Below are 25423 nucleotides of genomic sequence, written 5' to 3'. Positions count from 1 at the left end.
CACTTAACGCACCGCGGACGCGCGTGGCAGTTGCGCGCGGAGTGGCCGTACAGCTGGCAGCGGTGGCACTGCCCGGGAGTGCCTTTTCTATATGGGGCCTCGACGGTGACCCCGGATAAGCCGCAAACGGTGCGGAGGCTTGAGGCAATCCGTTTGCCTTCGGCGGTTGGTTCTAACGCGACGAGAACCATATTATATGCGAATTTATCGCGCCCGCTGTGCATTCGGTGCACGCTTACAATCGGGTACGCCTGCCCGATGAGGTCCTCCTTGACCAGCTCGACGTCGAGCTCCTTCGGTACTCCGCGTATTACTACGCGGAGCTCGCGATCCTCCTGGAGCGCATAAGTGTGGAAGCTTATGCGTTCCTTTCGGAGGTGGGCTGTCAGCGCCCTGTGGTCGTCCGGTGAGGCCGTTTTAATCTGTATACCGTGCGCGATGTTACGCGCATGGGTGACGGTGACGTTTTGTGCCTTACAGGCACGGGATACGCGATCCCACGCGGTCTTATCTTGCAAAATTACCGGCGGCGGCGCGGGAATTTTGCGGACGGACGCGGGTTGGGGTCGCGGCGACGGGGTTGCGCGGCGAGGGGAGTCGGGTGAGACCACGACTTTGGGACGCGACGCGTTCGCGGCCTTTGGCTGTTTTGGCGCCGTGGACGGTTCCACGGCACGGGCGCGTTTTTTGCCGCGCGTGACGGTTTGGAACCCATCCGAGGGTCCGGGTTCGGGGCTGGCGGCCGACTCGAACTCCATTTCCGACTCGGAGTCGGAGCCGGAGATCGATGCCGCGCATGACGCGATCGACGCGGGCGCGGGGGTGGGGGGCGACATCGGTGAGTCGGGGATAGTCGCGGCTACTAGGCTAGCTTTGTACGCCCTAAACTTCGACATAATGTCCGGGCAGTACTCTCGAACGAATTTCGCGAACAACGCGGGGTTATCGTCTTCTTCCATCGTAGTTTTGCCCGGGGGGGGCGTCCCCGGGACTTAAGGCACACTCGCCGAAAGGCGAGTCCCCTGAGTAGGAGTTCACCCCTTGTGCTTTACCAGCAACAAAGGGGGGGAGTGCCTTTGCCGTGAAAACGGCAGTTGGCTGGGGATTGGGGTGGAGTTGGAAGGTGGGGCCCCACTGGGTTGTGAGTGCCACAACAAGCGGTGATCGCAGTGGGGGTTCAGTCTTTAAAAAGACTATTTTGCTCGCCGAATAATATAAATAAATTTAATAATATGATATGCGTGAAATGATAGTGAGGATGTCGTTTCGAATGCACAATCAACAAGTTCGAATTGTTTTTACGATCCAAGGTCGCGACGCCAGCGACAATGCGTCAAGAATTCACAACAATGCCGCGATCGGTGCGACAACGACAATGCAGTGAAACTCAGGACACAAGATCGCGACGGCAGCGACAATTTTTCGTAAGAACGCGTCCGGACTGTACGGCGATGCAATCGGAACTGCGAATGTTATTTTTGTTTGACAACATAAAATTACATAGAAATAATAATAGAAAGAGAATGGATGAGAGAACGAAAAGAAAGAGGAAGAAAGAGAAAGGTATTATACACTACTCGCTTGTGTATGCGACTGTCGCGCCTGCGCACGTCTCATTTAACGGTTTTATTCCACGCACTTTTTTCCACGGATTTTTTCTTACGGTTTTACTATCACATTTTTTTCAGTTCGATCGCGCAGCAAAATGCCTGCCGTAAGGAACTTCGTTCCAATAAATAAATAAATATTAATAGTAGTAACAGCTGTCTCGCTCTTCAAACTTCGCAGCGAACATGGCTAGTAGTACTTACCCGTACGGGCTTACAAGCCGCACCACTATTAGTAATAATAAATGCGAATAGTTAAATGCGAAAGCATCTGTTCATTCACATAAATAACAATTGTTATTTATCGGAGAACTAATTTAGTTTTCCCGGGGAAAATTCACAGTGAAATGCCGGAACACCTCAACTAAATGCGGTGGAACTCTTTATACCTTACTCCGTTCGTTAGTCCCGGTTTGTTTGGATCAATCAGTGCCGCAGTTCAGACCAGAAATTCAGTTCCAATTGAATAAAAAAAAAAAAAAAAAAAAAAACTTGAGCTTCGAAAACTGTATTTACCAATACTGAAGTTTTGCAGAATTTAAAATCGAATTCTTTTTACACTTTTTTTTTAAATTAGAATTTTGGAATACTTCTTTTAAGGCACATAAAATAAAGAAAATAAATTTTATGTTATTTAAATGTGATAAACGGATTGCAATTAATAACTATCGAAACAGCCTAATTATGTATAATGATAATGCCTAAATTAAAAATATTTGGTATGCATTAGTAATGTTCACCTTTATAATGAGTTTTCTAATTATTATTAAGATACAGTGTATCCAAAAACCTCATATCATATCATAATTTTTCTTATTTTGAATGTTTTTTTTTCTGAAGCTCTCGTAAAGATCACATTATTCTCATTAGAGTAAAGAATTTATGATTCTTTTAAAAATGCCATCAAACATACGTAATGGATACTCAACCCTTTCTTGACCTCTAATAAATCTAATAGAGATACCTGAGTGTGGCGCATAATCCTATTTATCCCTTACGGTCTAGTAACTCGTAACAAGAGGGTCTCATTACCTATCATCTTCCGATAGTATTATCGGGTGGCCAGAGAAATCATGGGTTTCATGTTTGGAATCCCGAGTCTTTCGCACACTACGCACCTCTACTTATTGTTAACTATATTCTCGTGGGATTTCGCTACCTTTGTATTAAATAACGGGGTCAGCAAATACGAGCCTTCTAAATTTACAGCTATTTATAATTAGCTAATGAAATAAACGTTTGGCTTAAATAATGATAGATAAGTGTTCATTTTTGATTAAAAACAGTACATATATATTTCTCCAATGCACAACGGACTTTAAGCTCCTACTTGTGTGGGATTCACTATAAATCAATAACAAATATTTTTTATTAAAAAAAAAAACGTAATTGCAATTTGAATTTTTTTTTTGCCTATAAATTATATTTCAATCTCCGTATTTATTCGAAATTTATAATTATCTTGCAAAAAATATTCTTTTAGTGACAATTCATTATATCAATCTCATTCTTTGTGGGCCGATCGCTAACAGCTAGTACTTATCCCCATGCCTTTCTGCTCTTATGAGAGCTATTCGTTCGAGGGGATATATAGTTTGCAGCCACCCGTGATCATGTGATAATGGCAGCTCAAATATAATGGCTCATAATATATTCCGTTAGTACCAATACTTTCACACAGGCGAATGTTTGAAATGAACGCCTATACAAATTATAATCCAATTACAATAATTGAATGAAGTTTCAAAATTGTTGTGTACAGTATAAAGTAGTTCAATAATGCTAGAATATCTAAAAATATACACAACAAAGAATTGTATTAGTAAATACAGTTTGTGCCTAATACGAACAACTTGAAAATTATTAAGAATTCAAATCAAACACAACAGATATAAAAATATTGCATTAGTGATAGTCGGAGCTACCAGTCTGTCTTACGAGATGCGACGATTTAGATTAGACGAAAAAAAACTTAGAATTTTGCCTGAATTACAAGCCAATCAAACCAGGAGCCGAGTTTAGTACGGAAAATAATTAGCAATTAGTACTCTATCTTATCTTGCAGAGTTGCAAATTTTTTGTAGACAGCTCTACGTGATTTATTTCTTAATACATATATCTATATGTAAGAAAGTAAAGGAAAAAGCAATAAGTCTCCAGCTTTCTGTGGTTTGTCAATTTTTCCCTTCTTTTATTTTTTGTATATCAAATATTGACAAGTCTTCGTGTAAATAATGAAAATTTATTAGATTTTTTTTCAAAGACAAAAAAATGAAATACCCTTTTTGTGCCCTGTTTGTTAACCGAAGTTTTTTTCATAATTTGAATAAGATAACAATAGCTTGCAACTCTTGCGTTCTAAGCGAAGCCAGTTAATCGACTATACTCACAAAGAATTTTCATATAATAACGCTGCTAATCAGACTGTAGACATAATCAAAACAAATCGCTGTCATTTGCCTAAACCAATAGGTGCGTTGCTCAAAGATTAATTGTTGTTCGTGCAGAAATTTATAGGATCAACGTGTACAGTTGGTCGCGACTAATTTGTGATTGCTCGAGTATTATAGTCATTTTGGTGAATGAAAACGGCCTATCGAGATATTAAAATTATAGACGAAATATATAAATTACTGGGGGTAGGCTGATAGGACCTCTTGTGAGTCCGCACGGCTAGGTACCACCGCCCTGCCTATTTCTGCCGTGAAGCAGTAATGCGTTTCGGTTTGAAGGGTGAGGCAGCCGTTGTAACTATACGGAGACCTTGGAACTTATATCTCAAGGTGGGTGACGCATTTACGTTGTAAATGTCTATGGGCTCCAGTAATCACTTAACGCCAGGTGGACTGTGAGCTCGTCCATCCATCTAAGTAAATAAAAATAAAGACGAAATAGAATTGTGGATATGTCAAAATGAAATTAATACTTTGTAGACAGATACCATAACAAACAATTTAATCATTAATTTATTAAACCATTTGTTTGAATAGAATAAAAAAATTAACTAGGAACTCGTTTAAAATACATGTTCTCATGTCGAGACAACCAAAAAAATGTTTCATGCGAACAGTATGGGCAAATGTCGACGAAGAAAGTGCGGTTGACCTAATAGTTTTCCCGTGAGAGTAAAGTTTTGTTTGTCCAATGCGATACTAAAATTTCTGACTTTGATGATACGTTATGGGAAATTCATAACCCATAAAACGCTAACATACAGACTTCACTGCACTGCGTGGTTTTATGACAAGCAGAAGGAATATTAAAAATTGCATAAAGACTACAAAGCCTTGAAATTCATTTTCAGTTACAAAGATTTACTTTTTTTTTTTTTATTGCCTAGATATGTGGACGAGCTCACAACCCACCTGGTGTTAAGTGATTACTGGAACCCATAAGATACAACGTAAATGCGCCACACACCTTGAGATATAAGTTCTAAGGTCTCAGTATAGTTACAACGGCTGCTCCGCCCTTCAAACCGAAACGCATTACTGCTTCACGGCAGAAATAGGCGGGGCGGTGGTACCTACCCGTGCGGACTCACAAGTGGTCCTACCACCAGTATAAACTTCGGAGCTTGCATTTCATATAAAAGTGTCATAATGAAATTCGCACGTAATATGAAACTCGCGGAAACAAGTAACGCTTACCTAGTTACGTGTATTGCTCAAAAATTCAATTTAAGTCCCCTGGTTCTAAAATTACGAAACTATACGTATAACTACAGTAATCCCCCTATAATGCGGTAGATTGGTTCCGCATTATAGGAAAACGCGCTATAGGGTCCCGTATAACGCGTTACGTATTTTTTTTTAAATAGTATTTATCAAAGAAAAAATAACCTACACCTTTTAATACACAAGCTTAATAAATAATTTAATCTTGTAATAACACAATTGACACACGTGCAAAGATACGTGAAGCTAACTATGAACTGAACAAATCATTATAAATTTCACAGTACAGAAATATGTATGTGGGAAATTCTCGCGTTGTATGTGGGTATGCCCGTGTTATTCGGGGGTTGAAATCGCGTTATATGAAAACGCGTCATAAACGTACCGCGTTATAGAGGGGATTACTGTATACATTATATTGTAAGTGAAGTTTGAAGCAATTGCCTAGTTTATGTATGCTCTAATCTACATAATCGCGCTATCGAAATTTCGTCTTAAGGCAATGCTATATCAGTTAAGAAATACATAGTTTTAAAAATATAAAATGACACAACTACACATGAATAGCAGGAGACGCAATTTTTTATCCAAAAAACATTTTTTTAGTAAATAACGCCGTCTCTTTCTTTTCTATTTTAGTTGTATATTTTCTAAACCTTTCTCTAGATTTACTTATCAAATAGCGGTACCGAATTAGTCAACTTAATAAATAGCATTACCGGAAAGTGCTGTAAAAGTGAAGGAAGTGTAAAATTTTAATAGAAAATTGTCTGTTTAAAGTCCAAAATTTTAATGCTCATTTACAAGATTACTAGTGCACCTAATATGTTATTTCTGTCGATGTAGATGTGTATACACTCTAAACAGTGCTTGTTATAGTCTGTGGTGTGAACAAAAAGCCCGCCAAAACTAAAAACATGTCAAAATCGTATTTCGAATACTTAATTGTATATTTATGTGTAATTATTTTGTACTTCACGTTGTAAATTCACTTCAAATACATCTGTATAATATTTACCTGCGTTGTATGAATGATATCGACATTTTTGTACATATACCACATATGCTACCACATCGATCCTCAACTATCTTTTTTCTTTTTTTTTTATTGCTTAGATGGGTGGACGAGCTCACATCCCACCTGGTGTTAAGTGGTTACTGGAGCCCATAGACATCTACAACGTTAATGCGCCACCCACCTTGAGATATAAGTTCTAAGGTCTCAAGTATAGTTACAGCGGGTGCCCCACCCTTCAAACCGAAAAGCATTACTGCTTCACGGCAGAAATAGGCAGGGTGGTGATACCTACCCGCGCGGACTCGCAAGAGGTCCTACCACCAGTAATTACGCAAATTATAATTTTGCGGGTTTCATTTTTAATACACGATGTTATTCCTTCACCGTGGAAGTCAATCGTGAACATTTGTTAAGTACGTATTTCATTAGAACAATTGGTACCCGCCTGCGAGATTGGAACACCGGTGCATCGCTCAACACGAATGCGCCGGACGTCTTATCCCTTAGGCCACGACGACTTCAAACGAAGACTTTATGTTAAATCCTTTAAATAAATATAAACTGTTTTGAAGTAAAATCTTTATTTTTACTTATCTATCTCTCAATCTATTTACTTCAATCAATCTTTATATACTTTTGAAAATGGATGAAAAATGTTAAATTTGTGATGACTGTGCGACTTTTAGTCCTCAATTAAAGTCGAGTTTAAACTTTGCAACGCTAATTCCGAAGTTCGTCCTGAATACGGTGACCCTGATCGTTTGTGAACTGAGACAAGTACTTTAACTTTTCTTTTATCGACTTTTGTATTTGTATTTTAGTTTTTCACTTGTACTCTTTTATCTCCAGATTCGTCTTAACTGGTATTCCAAGTTTTTGATAGTTATCAAAGATCCGGCTATGGAATTCCGGCTATGGAATGAGCTCCCCTCCACGGTGTTTCCCGAGCGCTATGACATGTCCTTCTTCAAACGAGGCTTGTGGAGAGTATTAAGCGGTAGGCAGCGGCTTGGCTCTGCCCCTGGCATTGCTGAAGTCCATGGGCGACGGTAACCACTCACCATCAGGTGGGCCGTATGCTCGTCTGCCTACAAGGGCAATAAAAAAAAAAAAAGATGAGCGTCCGATCGGTGTAATCTTATGCCTGTTTTTTTTTTTAAATATCGATGATATGCGACTATATGGTCTTACTGTCATAGACATACTAAGAAGGAAGCCTATGTGAAAAAAAAATAGATGCTAGAAAATCGTCGGAAAGTCAATGGAGAGTAGTTTAATTTATAACCATATCACACTTAAGTGGCGCAAATGATTTAAAAACAAAACAGTGTATCTATTTCTGATGTAAATCATAAGCTTCAGTATCAAGGATCAGATAGGATTTATTAGTACGTAATGGAGATCTTAGCATCACAACGCGGTTATTGAAAGGCAATCTCACGGCCCATCTGATGTTAAATGCCAAAAGTATATACGAGTCGTCTCCGAAAATTGTTTATTTAAAAAAATATTCAAATATATATTACCTTTTTGTCCTGTTTTATCCCAATATTACGCACGACAAGAACACTCTTGCGTCGCGACGTAAGCGGCACCTACTAATTGTTTTCGTAAAGTTTCCTAAAACAAAGTTGTTTCCGCGTAATTTAATTTCCCTACATTTAATTGTATTTAATCCAGTGAATCTTGTTCCCGCTTGGCTGTGACTATCCTAAGTTTGTTTTTTTTCCTTTTTATTGTCCTCTACCAAGAATTAAGAATTTTACGCAGCCCATAGACATCGTGAAATGAACACCATGCCAATATTTTAACACTTTAAATAAATATTTTTTTTTATTGCCCTTGTAGGCAGAAGAGCATACAGCCCCCTTGATGGTGAATGGTTACCATCGCCCATGGACTTCAGCAATGCCAGGTGCTTCAGCAGATGCTTCAGCAGAGCCAAGCCGCTGTCTACCGCTTAATACTCGCCACAAGTTTGAAGAAGGACATGTCATAGCGCTCGGGAAAACCGTGGAGGGGAGCTCATTCCATAGCCGGATGGTACGTGGCAAAAAAGACCTCTGGAAACGCACTGTGGATGACCGCAGTGGCTCCAGGTAGTATGGATGAACTCTACTCCGGTGGCGGGTCGGTGCGATGGTAAAAACGAGATGCCGGTATCATCTCGAACAATTTCTCAGAGCACTCTCCTCCCCTAATATAAACAAAACGATCAAATTCGAAGAAAATACAAACAAAATAACGATCTATAAATAGATTTCCATTTAACTTGTCCAATCTTATTCACGAATCAAACCTAACGCTTTCGTGAAAACTTTCTCTTTAATCTGAAAAATACTCATGTGTAATACTAGCGGGCTCCGTGAAAATTCATACTTCACGGAATAAAATATGCGAGCGTAATTAAAACCGAGAACGAAAATTGTACACGAATTTTCGGGAACATTCCACGAGCGCTCGAAAAATTCGAACAAAACCAACCAACGGCTTGGATCCTGCAAAGAAATAAAGTAGGATATACGAATAATAAATTATAAGGGTAAACGTGCTCATAATTTATAATAATATGAAGAGTAAGAGAGGCGGTGTGCTGTGGTTTTCATTTTATTTCTTGAATTAAACTTCAGTTTCTGTTTGCGTTTGTCTAGCTAGTCCCAAGACACTGAACTGTATTCCTTTATACGAAATTCGTCGTGAAGCGAATAAAGTAATTTAATTTAATTTGTAATTTTATTTTATTTTAAAACGTTGAATAAATTATGTTCATCTCTAATTTTTCATGAACACAAAGATGTATTAAAGATTCAAATACTCTTCTGAAGCTGTAAACATGATAATATTTTGAGGTCGTTGATAAACGAGTGCCAATAGGACTATAACGGTATGTAGGACATAAACACTAGACGCAAATGACGTCGTACCATAAAGAAAACGCGTGACCTCTATCTCGTGATCTCTTGTTACATCTTGTGACCTTTGTCGAATACCACATATGTCTATTGCTTCCGAAAAACAGTAATGTTTTTACCAGTTTATAGAGCGGAACTATTGAGATTTTGTTTGATATAATAATAGTCATTTTCAATATCAAAATTGGCGGTAAGCAACAGTGCTATGCTTGGCATAGTTTTTTATTACAACTGTGCTAGGATATAATTTTGTTTATCGTTTATATTAAAGCTAGTTCAAACCGGCTTGGGGCTGTTTAAAAATGGAGTTTGGCAACACTATGTGAGATGTCAATATCAATTGGGACTTTTTGGCGGGAACGCGAGGAGTGAAGTTGTGTGATTTGTTTTATTTTGTCTATTTAGTGTTTCTTCAGGTTTAAAGGTGTAATAACGGCGGTTTATTAACTGTGTAATATCTGTGAAGGTGCACAAATGTGGGAAAATGAAGCAAAGCCGCTGGACGTAACTTCTCGAGATCCTCGAAAAAGTCCACTGAAAAAATCTTAGTAAATGACCACCATTTTACTGAGATTTTACTTCATCCCATATCATCTCATTTCATTTCATTTCATCCCAGTTGATTAATGTCTCAAATTAATCATCATCATTTCATTTCACTCTATAATATCATTTTTCATAAAAATAAGAATATATAATAAAATAAGACTTGACTTAAAGGTCTTAGTCACCAGGTCATAAAATCCCTTAAAAAAAAATCAATATCAATTAAGTTTGAGCGGTACTTTAACAGAATGCATAGGTACCGAGAATTATTTCCTTGATTAACCATGGACAACGGCCTGATCGGTAATGATATCCACACTTCCCGCCGTCATAAATATATTTCTAATGCCGAGATAATGTGTTGAGTAATATTACGAAAGCAATATCCATTTACTGGAGGAATTCCCGACTGAACGAGGCACAGCCTTACGAAAACGCCTCATAATTGATTAGATGATCGCCATTATCAATAGGCACAATTCGGCAATTCTTAGCACTACATCAATCATCCCTGAATCCATTTAGCGCTGTAGATGAGCTATTCGTCATGTGAGGTCGTGAACTCTTATTATACGGCATACAATGGTATCCGCATTACTTCGGGTCCGATACTTTTGAAATTCAAATTTATTCATAAAACAATTTCAGGTTTTGTCTATCAAAATGGGACAATAGCGTTTATTCATGCATTTGACTTAATCAGAAACGGTATTGAATGAATACTCACAAAAAACTTTTTTTTTAATTTCCATTGAAATCCTTATCCAGGTATACGGAGTGTGAAAACAGGCTCGAAATCAAAACGAGAATAAATTGCTAAGGAATCGTGAACGGAAAACGTAATTTATTTACTGAGTCAACCATAAATAGTTTTCCGTTTTAGTAACTTATTTCGTGAGTCCGCAATTTAACGCAAAAAAACTTTAAGATGCTCCCTTCGTTACTTAAAGAGCGCGTAAATTTTTTACCTTGTTACACTATGCGACATAGCGCTCTATCCAAGAAAGTATTTTTATGGGCAATTTCTTAACGTATATCGCGTAAGGACCGACTACCTAATATTGACTATTGCACGCTCCGATATAAGTCTTTAGCATTGTTACAAGATGCAAATAAAATACGCTTTCTAATAAAATAATCAACAAGGCAATCAGAGACATTTCGATCACTGAACGAACACTAGTAATATGAGATCGAAAAAAATCGATATAGAGCTATAAAGTTTTATCAGAAAATTTCACGCTAGATATGTCAGTGACGAGGCTAACGAAACACAAAGCATCTTTCTATAATTTTTTGGACTGTTATTTCCATACATAATACACATGAGTCGACTATTATCAAAGCCGGCAATCTGACTTTTGGACAATGATTGGTAAATCAGAAAAACGAATTATTGACTTTGTATTCCATTGGCAGTCACAAAACTCTTCGGAACGATATCTTAGATAAATAACAGGTTAACTATTAACCTTTATTTAATGCAGGTTTTGAACCGTATTCTTTGAAGGAGACGATTATATTCAAATCAATCTGAATTGACATATCAATAAAAAAAATTTGTCCAAATGCACAGATTGCCACCTTTGATAATAGACGACTCACATAAACTAATCATAGATAAGCAACTCAAGCACTCAACAAAAATGTTTATGGGCGTCAACTACTAGATGGCTTCGCTTCGATTAATTTCTCATTGCTCCTGTAGATGGCAGTAACATAATGATTACCTATCCTATATTTTATTTTTAATGAAGGAGATTCTGTAAATTTTCAGGAACCACTAATTGATGAAATTTTATCAATTTGTCTATAACAAATAGAGACTTGTATGATTTTTTTTTTGTTTAATTAAATGTCTTATCTTTAACAACATATAAGTTTATGGGCATCCGCTACAAGATGTCGATAGTTTCCATACTAGAAATATATTTTTCTTGAAGTATCGCTGTTTTCAGGGCCCTGGTTATTTCATTTTATCTCGTGTCGGCAACGTAGTCGGGATTGCGGGTTGAATGCACGTTCGTGCAGTAAAACTTTGAAATAAAATAAGCTCAGCGTTCTAGAGTCGCGGGATTGCCGCTTGCAGTGCGAGTACAGTGACAGCGACGTAAATTGTATCTTAAATTTAAAATATTGAAAACATACAACATGATTAAATGATGTATTTTATGTTTTTTCGTTATTTACGAACCGTTTTTCTCTTGTATTCTTAATGCATTTTTATTTTTATTGCTTAGATGGGTGGACGAGTTCACAGCCCACCTGATATTAAGTGGTTACTGGAGCCCATAGACATCTACAACGTAAATGCGCCACCCATCTTGAGATATAAGTTCTAAGTTCTCAGTATAGTAACAACGGCTGCCCCACCCTTCAAACCGAAACGCATTACTGCTTCACGGCAGAAATAGGCGGGGCGGTGGTACCTACCCGTGCGGACTCACAAGAGGTCCTACCACCAGTAAGTTATAGTATTATTGTATTTTAGTATCAGTATTATACCATCTACGGATATATATTGTGTTCATATTGGATATTAAATAATACTTTTATCCAATACAGTTTTTTTATAAATCCGATGTAAATTTTTTAACACGTATGCTTATCGCAACTGACAAGTCACGAGCATAATCTCTTTAAACAATTGAAGAAATATTTTATCAAGACTTATTTTAGACGTTCAGTATCAACATCTTTATATTAAAAGTATTGATGTTAAATAGACGCCATTTAATAGTGAGAGCCAACTACTTAGCGGATCAACTCACTTATGTTAAAATACACAGAATTATCATATATTTTACGATAAACACATACGCACGCATACACAAGTGGTTAGTTCTGTCTGTGTATGTGTGCGTGTGTATGTTTTCGTAAAATATATGGTAATACTGTGTATTTCAGCATAAGTAGGTCATAGCAGACAGTATCTACAAATTTCAACTTAATTTGATAAATGAAGGACTAAAACCAGACCAAGCAAAACATTTCATTTGCCTTTGTTTCATTTTATTCATTTCATAGTTTCATTGAGTCAAAGTGAAACATTTGGGAGTATTTTATTTTCGAATGTATCTTTTTGTACCTATTAAGTGTAGCTCTTCAAGTGACATTGCCGTTTCATTGTATTTTAAATGACAACGGTGCTAAAGAAGATTTCAGTTTAAATTTCTACTTCTATTTCTCGTATGGTTCTAAATTTGTCAACATACAACTTCACTTCAACCATTGTAAATTTAATATTAAAAATTTTAATATTAAATTTTCACAATAAGATTTTCAGAAAACATAAAGCACAAGGCGTCTCGAAGTTTACGACGAAGCGTAGCCGAGAACTTTCAAAACATAGAAACTACGATCGCACGTCTTTTACTAAGACTTTTCTAGTTTTCTTTGAGTCTTTTTATCTTTCAGTCGGCACTTTCTTCTTCAAAGACTGTGTTACTCACGCCCCAATAGCACTCTCGTATCAACTAAGATTTAAAATTGGATGTGTCATGTCGTCTTCTCGCATTAAAGCTGTATAATCTCAAAACTTACTGAATTTTACAGGAGAGTGTTTAACATGTGATATTTTTAATGTTAATCATCTTTGCCATATTTATTTTTTATAATTTACCAGTTACATTAATTGTCTTTTAAAGTAAGATAAAATTATGTATTAATTTTGTTTATAGTAGTCAAAATATAGGTAAACTAAACAAAAAAAACTAAAGCTAAACTACGCTCTTTTGACAGTATTTGTGAGAAAAATACTGGTGATACATAAATGAATATTTTTGGAAATTTTACACTTTTAATGCGAAAAGACGCTGTGTCATTTGATGTGTGTCGTTTGCTAGGAACGAAACTGAACTGTTATTTTTTTAGATCCGCACGGATAGGTACCACCTTACTGCCTATTTCTGCCGCGAAGCAGTCGTGCATTCCGTTTGAAGGTTGAAACAGCCATGACATTTTCAAGGCTGGCGGCGGCCTTACATTCTGATGCCTATGGGATCCGGAAACCACTCAGCACCAGAATAGCAGTGAATTTGTTCAATCACATTGGAAGCAAAAAAAAATGACGTGAAAAAAATACCACATCCAATTTTACAACTTCGCTGTTCCGTGACATGCATCCCGAGGCGTGACTTTGAGTATCCTTTGCGACGACTTTTTCAACCAGCCCACGAACCCCAGGTTGTAAGTGACTGTTTTTTATTCATTTGTTTCGGTTTTTCTTTTCTTGTTTACTCCTTGCGTTCGTATGAGGCTTACTAGTTGAAGGTGCGTTGTTAGCTAGTATAAATTATTGTTGCTCCTGTCTAGCTTATTTCTGCCGAGTGGGCTCTGGTTTAAATAGCGAGATAATTTTCTGGTTACTCGTATTTTATTTCAATGTTTATTGACATTACGGTATAGGTTGATTCTACTAGCTGATTAGCTAATGCAAGATATGGCCCGATTATTCGCTCATAGATTTTAACGAAGATATTTTCTAGATAAATGTGAACTAATCGGTTTCGCAGCCATAGAGTTCAAAACAATTCAGCTAAATGGCAAAATTAATTTTCCTATACTTTTTCATTTTTTAAAACTTCGATTTTTACAGACTTTACGAACCTTTTTAGAGGACTTAATTGAAACCTCAGATCTGCATCTTTTTAGCTGATTTGAGACGTACCTGGAAAAGAAAGAGGTATTGAATAAATATCAAGTTAATTTAACATAAGCAGTCAAAAATGTAAGTCATTATCTTTTATCGAAAATCTAATAAAAAATCAACCAGTACGAAAACTGTAAAGTACTTGAGTTGTCGGATATGCTAACGCATATGCTAACTGCAACTCGAAGAACCCTATGAAGTTAACGTGATTACAGGAGCCAATTCCAAATTACCGATAAGCCTTTTCACATCTTCCATTCCACACACAGAGCTCCACTTAAACTAGACTAGTTATTAAACCATCGAATATGTTCTTGTGTGTAGAGCGACCAGGTAAATAAACTTCATAGCGGGTAAACGTGACGCTGCATTATGTCCGAAAGCCATAAAATCGTGATGACCTGGCATTTCGCCAAATCGCATTGAAGCCTTTTACTATTCAGCTTTATTGCACTACTAGTTAGTTGTTCCTGGTAGGATATTGTTTCACTAAGTTTTGAGATCGGTAAATCATGTGACCAGGCCGGTGAGATGTTGCCAGCGAAATATAATAGTTATAAGATCCAACAAAGATTTTTTTTTTGTCAGGTGGAAATCGCCGGACTTCCGCCCTTCACTGGGGATGGAGAGCGAGGCATGTCGGAGTCGAACCAACTAAAACCTCCTGTCTCTCAACAACCAACGTCCAAGCCTCGCATGAGACAAAACTCATGAAAAGGCAAAGGGGGGAAAGTGAAGCGTTTAGTGCGGAGCACATCTCTCCCATCACCCTCCCCCTCGGGACGCCGGACTGGCGGTCGTCGGCGCCACGACCACCAGCCCTCTCGGTCGGCAGGCTATCCGAAGCCTGCCTAGATGGCACTGGTTAAAATGGTCTATCCTACGGAATACCCCGCTGGGTCAGAACCGGCGTGGGTTGAGGATAGCCGGCGTTCCATCACCCGGATGCTCATGCATAAAACGCGTGCAGAGCAGCTTGCACGTCGTCTTCTTAGGGCCCCTTCGCCGGGCCCAACAAAGAGATAACACAGCATTTATTAAGCAAAATAAAAATTTATTTTATCATAATTGAAAATCTCTCCCGGAGAGATGCATCAAGTCTACTCCTTCCAACACTACAAGACGATCACGACGACTCTGTCAAGAATGACACGACTGAGAAGAAGAATTGAAAATAAAAAAAGTTCTCTAAACGAATTTAATTAGAATATTATAATAAAAAAAGACAATAAAATTTAAAAAATTACCCCAAATTCCAGTTACCTATTGCTTGAACCTGCATTTTGACGGTAGGTTCAATAGATGTTGCATACAAACTTTTGGTATCACAACACGGATTCTGCGATTTTTTGTTTTATAGAAAAATACGTTTTTTTGTACTCAAAATGCTAATGTAAGGGTCATAAACCCTTTCGTTGGCGTCTTGCCAAAAAACCTTGGAGCAGCACTTTAGTTTTCTACATTGTGGGATTAATAGAACCACCGGTGGTTTTTATGGTCTTGTTTTGTAGGGTACAAAAGTTTTGAACCATTTTTCTAATACGTAGTTTTTTCATGTGTAGTGCTAAAAAAATATTCAGACACTAGTAAGTTATATAACTTTTTTTTTTTTTGCTTAGTTGGTTTTTTTGCTTTGTTGGTTGGACGAGCTCACAGCCCACCTGGTGTTAAGTGGAGTAAGTAAGATATGAGGTCTAAGATCTCAGTATAGTTACAACGGCTGCACTTCCCTTCAAACCGAAACGCATTACTGCTTTACGGCAGAAATAGGCAGGGTGGTGGTACCTACCCGCGCGGACTTACAAGAGGTCCTAGCACCAGTGCTTTTTACTGGATTTTTTCCTACCTATGCTGATAGTCTTGAGAGGCTATATCAGCGTTACCCTAAAGCGTGTAGGTGAACACTCGGGGCTCAAACCAGGAGGTGTTACTAACACTGGCCCTAGCAAGAGCAGTGCTTCGCAGAATCTACCACCGGGTCGGAAACGCGATCCACTGAGAAGATACGGCGACAAACTCAGTGGGCTGTGTCTATGGGTTAATTTACTCGCTCAGCCCTTCGTCACAGCGACGGGTTAGGCGAGGACGGTGACCGGTCCATGAGTCACCCAAAAGCACCGTTAATGGATCGGAAGTATCTGGGGGTAAGCCGCATGGTACTAATTTTCAGAATCTGTAGACAAAAGTTGTTAAAAGTCGTCGTGGCCTAAAGGATAAGACGTCCGGTGCATTTGTATCGAGCGATGCACCGGTGTTCGAATCCCGCTGGCGGGTACCAATTTTTCTAATGAAATACGTACTCAACAAATGTTCACGATTGACTTCCACGGTGAAGGAATAAAACATCGTGCAATAAAAATCAAACCCGCAAAATTATAATATGCGTAATTACTGGTGGTAGGACCTCTTGTGAGTCCGCACGGGTAGGTACCACCGCCCCGCGTAATTCTGCCGTGAAGTAGTAATGCGTTTCGGTTTGAGTGGTGGGGCAGCCGTTGTGACTATACAGAGACCTTAGAACTATATCTCAAGGTGTGTGGCGCATTTACGTTGTAGATGTCTATGGGCTCCAGTAACCACTTAACACCAGGTGGGCTGTGAGCTCGTCCACACATTTAAGCAATAAAAAAAAAAAACAATATAACGTAAATGCGAATAACCACCTTGAGAAATGATGTTAAAGTCTAAATTAACTGTAACAGTTAAAACACTCAAGAATGTCGAAAACCCCCGGCTGCCCATAATATCCCAGGATCAATAATTATTTTTAAACGTACCTGGTTTCATTTTATTACATGATATCTTTATTAAATACCACCCTAAAATAAAAATTCATAGAGCAGCTGAGAAATAGCTATCTTTTATTACGCGAAGACATGACATTGATCAATGGCATGTATACAACTTGGGCCCTGTACCTACCGAAGTTCACGTCGTACAATGTTATAACTGCCATCATTAAGAAGACAAATGTCTTAGAGAAAGTATTTTACGACCATATTTTCTTTTATATTAAATTTATAAAGTATATAATATTATTAGGTCGGAGAAAAAGTATTTCTTATTTTATAAGTAAAAAGTTGTAGTAATGTCCCTTTCTGATCGTGATCCACTCCGCTTAGGAAAATAAGAAACACAAATGAAGATAAAATATTTTGCCCTTTATTTTTTTTAATTATTGTCTATTTAATCATTTCAAAATCATACAGATACAAACAGTACAACTTTATACTCATAAAACATGTTTAGCTTTTTCCACGACATACTACTGTACTTCTATATGGTATTGTATTCACTTAACGCCAGGTGGGAAAAGAGTTCGACCGTACATCTGCATACGGAAAAAATACAGTAACAAAACTATGCCGGTTTTCATATTGAAAGAAAGTTGCATACAATAATACCCCACTGGAAGAATCTTTGAAAGCGAGTTTTAATTTTACCGATGTAAAATCATAATTACTGTAATCTAAAGAAATTGATAATTCAATTCAGTACTCACTCAATATTCTTATCCGTTGTGTTTTTTTTTAAATGCAATAAAAAATCTTGTCTGTTTTTTCTGACGGACCGGGCAGAGTCACGAAGCAATAAGGACAATAAAAACAAATCGTCTTACAACGGTACATAAAAACAAAGAAGAATCATAGACTAACAAAGCAGAGGTCACAAAGGAATCATCAAAGATAAATAAGGCTTAACGTCGACCAAATCTAAACGGCCTTAAATTATTTTATACTATATAAATAAATTCCCCTTAGAAGGCCTAAAGGTAACCTAGTGCTCATGGAAATCCACTAGATGTGGCCAATATTGCATTTGTTACATGAATATTTACAGTTTTACTGAACAATTCAAAGATAAGTATTAGTATGCAACTAATTTCTTTAATGGACGTCGGCACTAAGGGGTCACAATACGATCGTGAAAAGATAAACAAGCGTACGCGATGTAAATTTCTGAATATTTTTGTTTCATAATAGAATTTTACGAGGGAGTTTGTTCGGATGAACGTAACGGAAGGACTTTTGTTTGCGGGCAACATTTCCTGTTCGATGGAAAGAACACGATCATTATTTGAAGTCTGTTTGCTACTTATTCATAACATCTTTAGCTATACTAATATATAAATCTACAGTGGTTTTTACGGATGTTCCGTTATAACTACTGAACCATGCATCCGATGGACTTGAAACTTGGTATCTATGTAGAAAATACATGTACTTAATGGATAGGCTAATACTTATTTGAGTGTTGAACTCCCTACAGCAGTTTCGGGGGCTTTAATGATGAGAATCTTTGTGGAGGCACTAATGATTAAAAATGCTAAATTTAAAATGACAGCTTTTATCAACTTATTATTGATTATTATTATTATCTTGTAAATTAACTAATATTATTATTAATTTTAATAAATCTTTATATATATATATATATGTATGTATATATATATTTCCTCTGTGCCTGTGTTTGTCTCTAAGCTCCTCCTAAATGGCTGGACCGATTTCAATGATTTTCTCTGTATGCGTTTTGGTGGCACCCTGGATGGTTTAAATTCACAAACCAGCCCGGCAGATGGCACTGCAGTCAGTATCTAGGTTATTTGTCTTTCCTAGAAATAATTTATATGGCAAAAAAAATTTTGCCCGGCCAGCTAGTATATAATAAATACATAATTATTCTGTGCGTGTGTATGTGACTGAAGTCCTTCTAAGCGGCTGAACTGGTGTTCTTTTTTTTTTGTGTGTGTTCAAGTGGATATGAGAATGGTATAGATTCATAATTCGGTCCATTTCGAAATGTTTTCTTAATATTTTTTTAGGATAAAAAGTTAAAAATTTTTGGAGATATTTCGGGACCACTTGTAGTAATATAATTTACATTTCTGGTAATCAAAGTCAATATGGATTGATAATACTTTTCCTATCTTCTATACTATAATCTAATTATTAGCATTGTTATTGTTAAATAAGTCGACCTGCGTCCTTTAAATGCCAACTAGAGAATTGAGCTTTAATACAAGTCAAAGCCAAAATCTGTGTCAACAAGCTAACGCCTACCTTGTGGTTGCTGCATGGCTACTGGAGTCCGAGGACATCACTACGCCTCGGCGACTCCATATTCAATAACCCAACCTCTGATTTTCCCGAAAGCATACGAGAATATCACTAGTTTAAAACACACTTGGAGCACCAGAGTTTATTACAACTTTTCAAAGTTGTAATAAATATCGAATTATAAATGTAATTCCATATATGTATTAAATTAATACACTGTAAAAGTAATAAATGTTATTTGCAATCGAATTTTTTTTTCTTTGTCTCAGTATTTATGGCAAGACTAGGTATAATTCTGTTTAATTAAATTTGCATTTGGAAAAGCGAGAAAAAAAACAACACTATTCCTTCGGAATCAACAATTTGTTTTCATAATGAACTAGGCTACTAGGCTACCGTGCTCTAAAAGGTCGTGACATTTTTAAAATGATCCTGCCAGTGATTAATTAGAGCAGTAATGAATAATAAGCCCATGGGCCCTAAGTTTTAAATTAGGCATAAATTATGTAACAAAATATTTAGCTCCAAAGCTTACATTGTATGCTAATCCTAATTCTCGGTACTGGCCCACCCCAAAAGACTCTGTCTAGACATTTAGAATATATTATAACTTTTAAATCAGCGAAAAAATAACTTTTAATAACATGCACTCTCTTTTTTTAATCGACCTTTTTTATTTATTTATTTTTGCTCAGATGGGTAGAGGAGCTCACAGTTCACTTGGTGTTAAGTGGTTACTGGAGCCCATAGAAATCTACAACGTATATGCGCCACCCACCTTGAGATATAAGTTCTAAGGTCTCAAGTATAGTTACAACGGCTGCCCCACCCTTCAAACCGAAACGCATTACTGCTTCACGGCAGAAATAGGCAGGGTGGTGGTACCTATCCGCACGGACTCACAAGAGGCTCTACCAGCAGTGGCCTTTTTTTTTTGTGGAAGTGGGAATTTAAAAAACTTTACGCTTGTTTCCCTAAGGATGTGACAAGTTATAATCAAATAAATATATATGCCAAACCATTATTCAAATTGCAATTGTACCTAGGTATTTTGGTCTATTTTTTCCTGCTAGCGTTTCACGGTTCAATCATTGACCCGTACGTGATGGAGTTACCCGGGCGTGGTACGTAGCTTAAAGGATATTTATCATCCGGGTCGGAGCGGAAACGGTTACGCAGGTGAAAATGTGGTAAGAATGTAGTTAACAGAGTTTTATTGGTTGCTTTTAAGTGTGCATAGCATAATACGTTCTAAATTTTATTCACGAAATAAGTTTTAGGGCTATTAATTTCATTTCGAATTATTAAACAATAGTTGATTAAAGGATGAAATATTATACAATATAAATTAGGAAATTTGGTTACATTACTAACTCTTTTTTATTTTTTATTAAATCGAGCAATAAATTACTTGGAAGATATTTTTGCTAACATACATACATCTGTCTTCTAAATATTTAAAATTACGTTAGTTTGGCTCTAGAGTTAGTAGATTCGGATATGATAATCAATACTCGTGTCACTGTTTATTAAGAAATAGTGTGCTGTATTATAACAATGTAATAGATTTTTGTAGATGTATGATAATGTAGATAAGTAACGATAGAAGTTAGTATACCTATATATATAATTTCATTTTTTTTTTTTAATTTACTGGACTAGTAAAATTAAATATACCTATTGCTATTCCACGTACAGGTGACTTGTATAGTTAAGGTGTACATTCGACGGGGTATAGACATCGTCGTCCATGGACATCACCCATATTACAGAGTATCACTGGTTAATATGGAAAAGTATCAGTAATCTTCTCGAATCTCCATTGACGAGTCAGGAAGAGTTAGGTCGTAATGGGTTATTTTCGTAGCTCTGAAGAAATAATTATCGAAGTGGTATAATAATTATAACGTATAATAAATTAAGATTTCGACCTCATATCTCAAATGAGACAGCAGCATCGGCTGTGATTTTCATAGGCAATCACGGATGGAGCATGAGTAATCACTTAGTATCAAATAGATAGATTAATTCAAGAACTCATCTATCAATCTAAAGCATTTATACATATATGGCATCAAAGATTTACTTGAGAGCTGTGAAAAAAGCGATTGAGTATGAGCAAAGCTTAAATACAAGAAATAAAACCTTAATAACTTTCAAGATTCGTCACGAAAACTATTTCATAGCTGTAGCTCTTCTATTTCGTTTGTATCTCCCAAAACTTGTTTATCCAATTTTCGCAAGTCGAAAGTCTGACAAAATACACAAATTAATCTTTCATTCAATAGAGTTTTGGTTTATTGGTTTAAGAAATAATAGCTTGTTGGTAAAAAATATTTAAAAAACAATTTGAATGCGACAGTAATTATTAAAGTGCTAATGTACGCTTCATAACGATGCAAGCGATAATTATGTTTTGTTAAGCTAAATCTTGGAGCACGGGGATGTATCACCATCCTGCCCATTTGTATTACAAAGCTATCATGCGTTTCTGTTTGAAATGTGAGACAGTCATTGTACAATGCAATTGAGACAACGGCTTCATATCTCAAGATATATTGGCTGCTGTTAGAACTTAATACAAGGTCGGCCATGATTTCTTTGTTGGAAAGTTGCAAACTTTCTATATTATTTAATCAGTGATGTCCAGTCAACGAATTATTTCAGTTAGTATTTTTTGTTGCTATAATGGGTAGATAGGCTCCACGGATCATTTAGTTTGAAGTGGTTTCCGGAGCCCATAGACACCGATAACGTAAATGAGTTCTCTCCTCCTCCTTGCGTCGGTTTCCTCATTACTGAGGGTCGTGGTCATGGCCTTGAAACAGATTGTTTTTTATAGTGCACCGCCATCTGTTCCTATCTGCAGCTGAGTGCAGAGCATCGTGCACTGTGGTATCCAGGGCTGCACGAATCTGGTCCGTCCAACGGGTCGGGTTCCTGCCTCTTAGTCGCTTGCCCTCGACCTTTCCAGTGACCATCAATTTCTCTAAGTTGTCACTGTCTATGATATAATGAGTTCTAACTCTCAGTTTTATAATACAACCGCTGCCCCAGCCTTCAAATCGAAATGCGTTACTGCTTCACAGTAGAAATAGATAGGGTACCTACCCGTGCGGTCTCACACGACGCTCTGCCACCAGCAAAAGAATAGTAGACACAGAGTTTTATCCATTTTCCCAATTGAAGTTTATTATATAAATGCATTAAAATATTTATTGTACATTAAAGTAATTAATGCACGAAAACAATCCTCAAGATTATTTTCCAAACACTAAATGGATTTTCATTTGAGAATAGTATTCGTACGTTCCCAATAATCTAAATTCGACTGTAATCACTAACACCTCAAGATATAGATTAATTACGCGCGTTACATGTTCTCTTTTGGTCTGAAATCAAAATAGACTATTATAAGCTTTTGAGTGCCAAGACTCCATACTGTACTTTTGTATTATTATCATATTAGTAATTAATTACTTTTTGATGTGCAATAGTGCAAGTGTTAACGCCTTTGCCGTATCTGCGTGTCGTCTATGATCTCTATTAAACTAAGTACTCTGTAATTTAAATATAATCTGTCTCTTAATTTTTTTTTACGAGAGAATAATCCCCGCTTCTTTACCTACCTACTTCATTCAATTTAACCAACTTTCTTGTTTCTTTACATACTTCATTTAAATTAGTAAAAATACAAAACTAAACATCTCAAAAATTTGTTTGTACAATTGTACAAATATAAAATGAAGTCTCGTAACAAAAAACAACGGGATTTCATTGTATCATCAGACACAGCAAGACTATATTTTTATGTGCACGTATCTACAATTGAGTTTTTCATTTTTATTATTACGTTATAAAGCATTTATTGAAAAAAAAAATACAGCTACCCCGAAGCCCGTTGTAACTCAATTGGCATGCAATGAACGTACGTATTCACCGCATCGCTGCAATTAGACCCCAGTTGCGACAATGAACAAAGCGGTGCAGTCCCTGATGCGACTGCAATATATGTATTTGCACTGTTTTGTTTCTGGGTCACTTGGTTGGGCATTAGGTGACCTGATTAGACAGGAGCTAATATTTTAGGTGTTAATGAGCTTGAATGATTAGTAATACAAAAAAGATAAAGGTATCGTATTTTCTTTTGCGAGTCATAGATACAATCGAAAATACCTTTACAGAAGTTCTGATGATTTTATATTTACGAATATTGTACGATAGACAGATTAAAGTAAACAAACCAAATTCGCCCTCAACTAAAACTGAATCGACTGAAACCAAAACTCAACTTTGTCATTTCCCTAATCGAATTTGAAACTAATCGAAAAAGATCAATAGGGCGGGTTAAATCCGGTTAGGACCGAATCTTTTAGGGTGTTTGGCTTCGCGATTTTGTCCTGTTCTCCCTCGTATTTATTCAGTGAGTCTAAGCAGGAAAGAGGATAATTTTAGATACGAATAGTTTGCTATTCTGATGCCTGGCCATTTTCCAGTTATCTATTATAGTATAACATAACCCATCACTGTTTCCTTGTATGTTAAAGTCCGGTGTATTTCCTGGAGGAGAACTTTCAGTTTGTTTTATTTAAGTTAAATGTAAAATTCACTTTGGTTTTATATAATATTTACTTTATGAAAGATGTTTTATTTGGACTGAAATATTTTAAAGACACAAATAAGCTGTATTATAATTTAATGTATAATTATTCGTGTACATCTTAAACTAATGTGAGGGCGCCCAAACGTCCGGTGTACTCATACGTGATCTATGACTGTTTTCAAATCCTGAAGACAATAATTGCACTTAGGATACACACATTGAAATAATGCTCACGAATAATTTCCGCGACGGAGAAATAACACGGTATCATAAAAAACGAACATAAAAAATAATGTAAAAATATCTTTCGCCTTTCAAAAATACATACAATATCTACCAAGAAAACCAATTCAGAAAATACACTAGTTAATAACTATTGTATTATTATGCTTTTACACAAAACTGCGTTTTCACCAAGAGTTTCGTTTAAATTTAGTCAAAACTATATGCCATATTTTTATTCCATAAATAAGATAAATATTTTGTTCTTCGATATGCATCATATTGCCTGCAATGTTTATGTGAGTAGAATGAAAGAGTTCTGTTTGCGCAGCCATCGATAAAACGAGTCGAGCGAGCTTTATAGCTTTTTTTTATCAAACACCAATATAGCCTTGTTATTAAAGGCTAAAGTACTATAGCAAAATAGTTAATATATAACGACCCTCTGGAGCTGCGATGATGGTTACTTATTCATCATCGTCAGTAGTAATAGCATATTCAATCATTTTGTACGAGCGCCTTCTTATCTTACTTTACGCGTTAGTAACACCGTCTCTTTGGGATGAAATTAATCCTTTTTTTAATTTTTGTATTGCTTAAATGGGTGGCGAGCAGAAATAAGCAGGTTGGTGGTACCTACCCGTGCGGACTCACAAGAGGTCCTAACCACCAGGTCCTTCTTTCTAACGCACGCACGCAAATTGACTAAAATATTAAAATCCAAATTGACCCCGCTTTTACATTTTAATGTCAACAGCTAAATATATTATTATTATAAAATGATACATATATTACATAAAACCATTCAAATTTCCGAACTGTCACTTTAAGGATTTCCTATTCACCTTTTTTAATGCGGACGCGGACCGAATGTTTGTTGGTAGTTAATATTACGTTTCGTCCTGAAATTCGCCCTAAAAATACGTCTCAATATTTTACTTCTCCGTGGTACTAGAGGCATAATGGCATTGGCAGCGGCTACGCGGTAAATTACTGATAATGGATCCGATTCGGGCGGTCCTTTTTCAAACTCAATTCGACAGATCCAATAACCAGGTGCCAATGGTTCGTTATGTTAGAGAACCAGTTATGAAAAAGAATGAAATATCATCGTATGGTTTTGTGAATTG

General features: G+C 36.8%; 1 protein-coding gene across 3 annotated transcripts in view; it reads right to left on the bottom strand.

The window, feature by feature from the left end:
* Window positions 1-25423, bottom strand: part of LOC101741769 (uncharacterized) — a 143786-nt gene that overhangs the window by 93099 nt on the left and 25264 nt on the right. For 2 of the 3 annotated variants that reach the window (XM_062675361.1, XM_062675372.1), the window contains exon 1: window positions 21614-21872. The exons of the other annotated variant lie outside the window; for it this stretch is intronic. The gene's annotated coding sequence lies outside the window, so the exon portion shown is untranslated. Of the gene's footprint in view, window positions 1-21613; window positions 21873-25423 lie in introns of those variants that run through there. 3 annotated transcript variants of the gene reach the window in all.

This window comes from Bombyx mori, chromosome 3 (genome assembly GCF_030269925.1).
Source record: "Bombyx mori chromosome 3, ASM3026992v2".
Lineage (NCBI taxonomy): Eukaryota > Metazoa > Arthropoda > Insecta > Lepidoptera > Bombycidae > Bombyx > Bombyx mori.
This window is presented reverse-complemented; position numbering and strand designations above follow the sequence as displayed.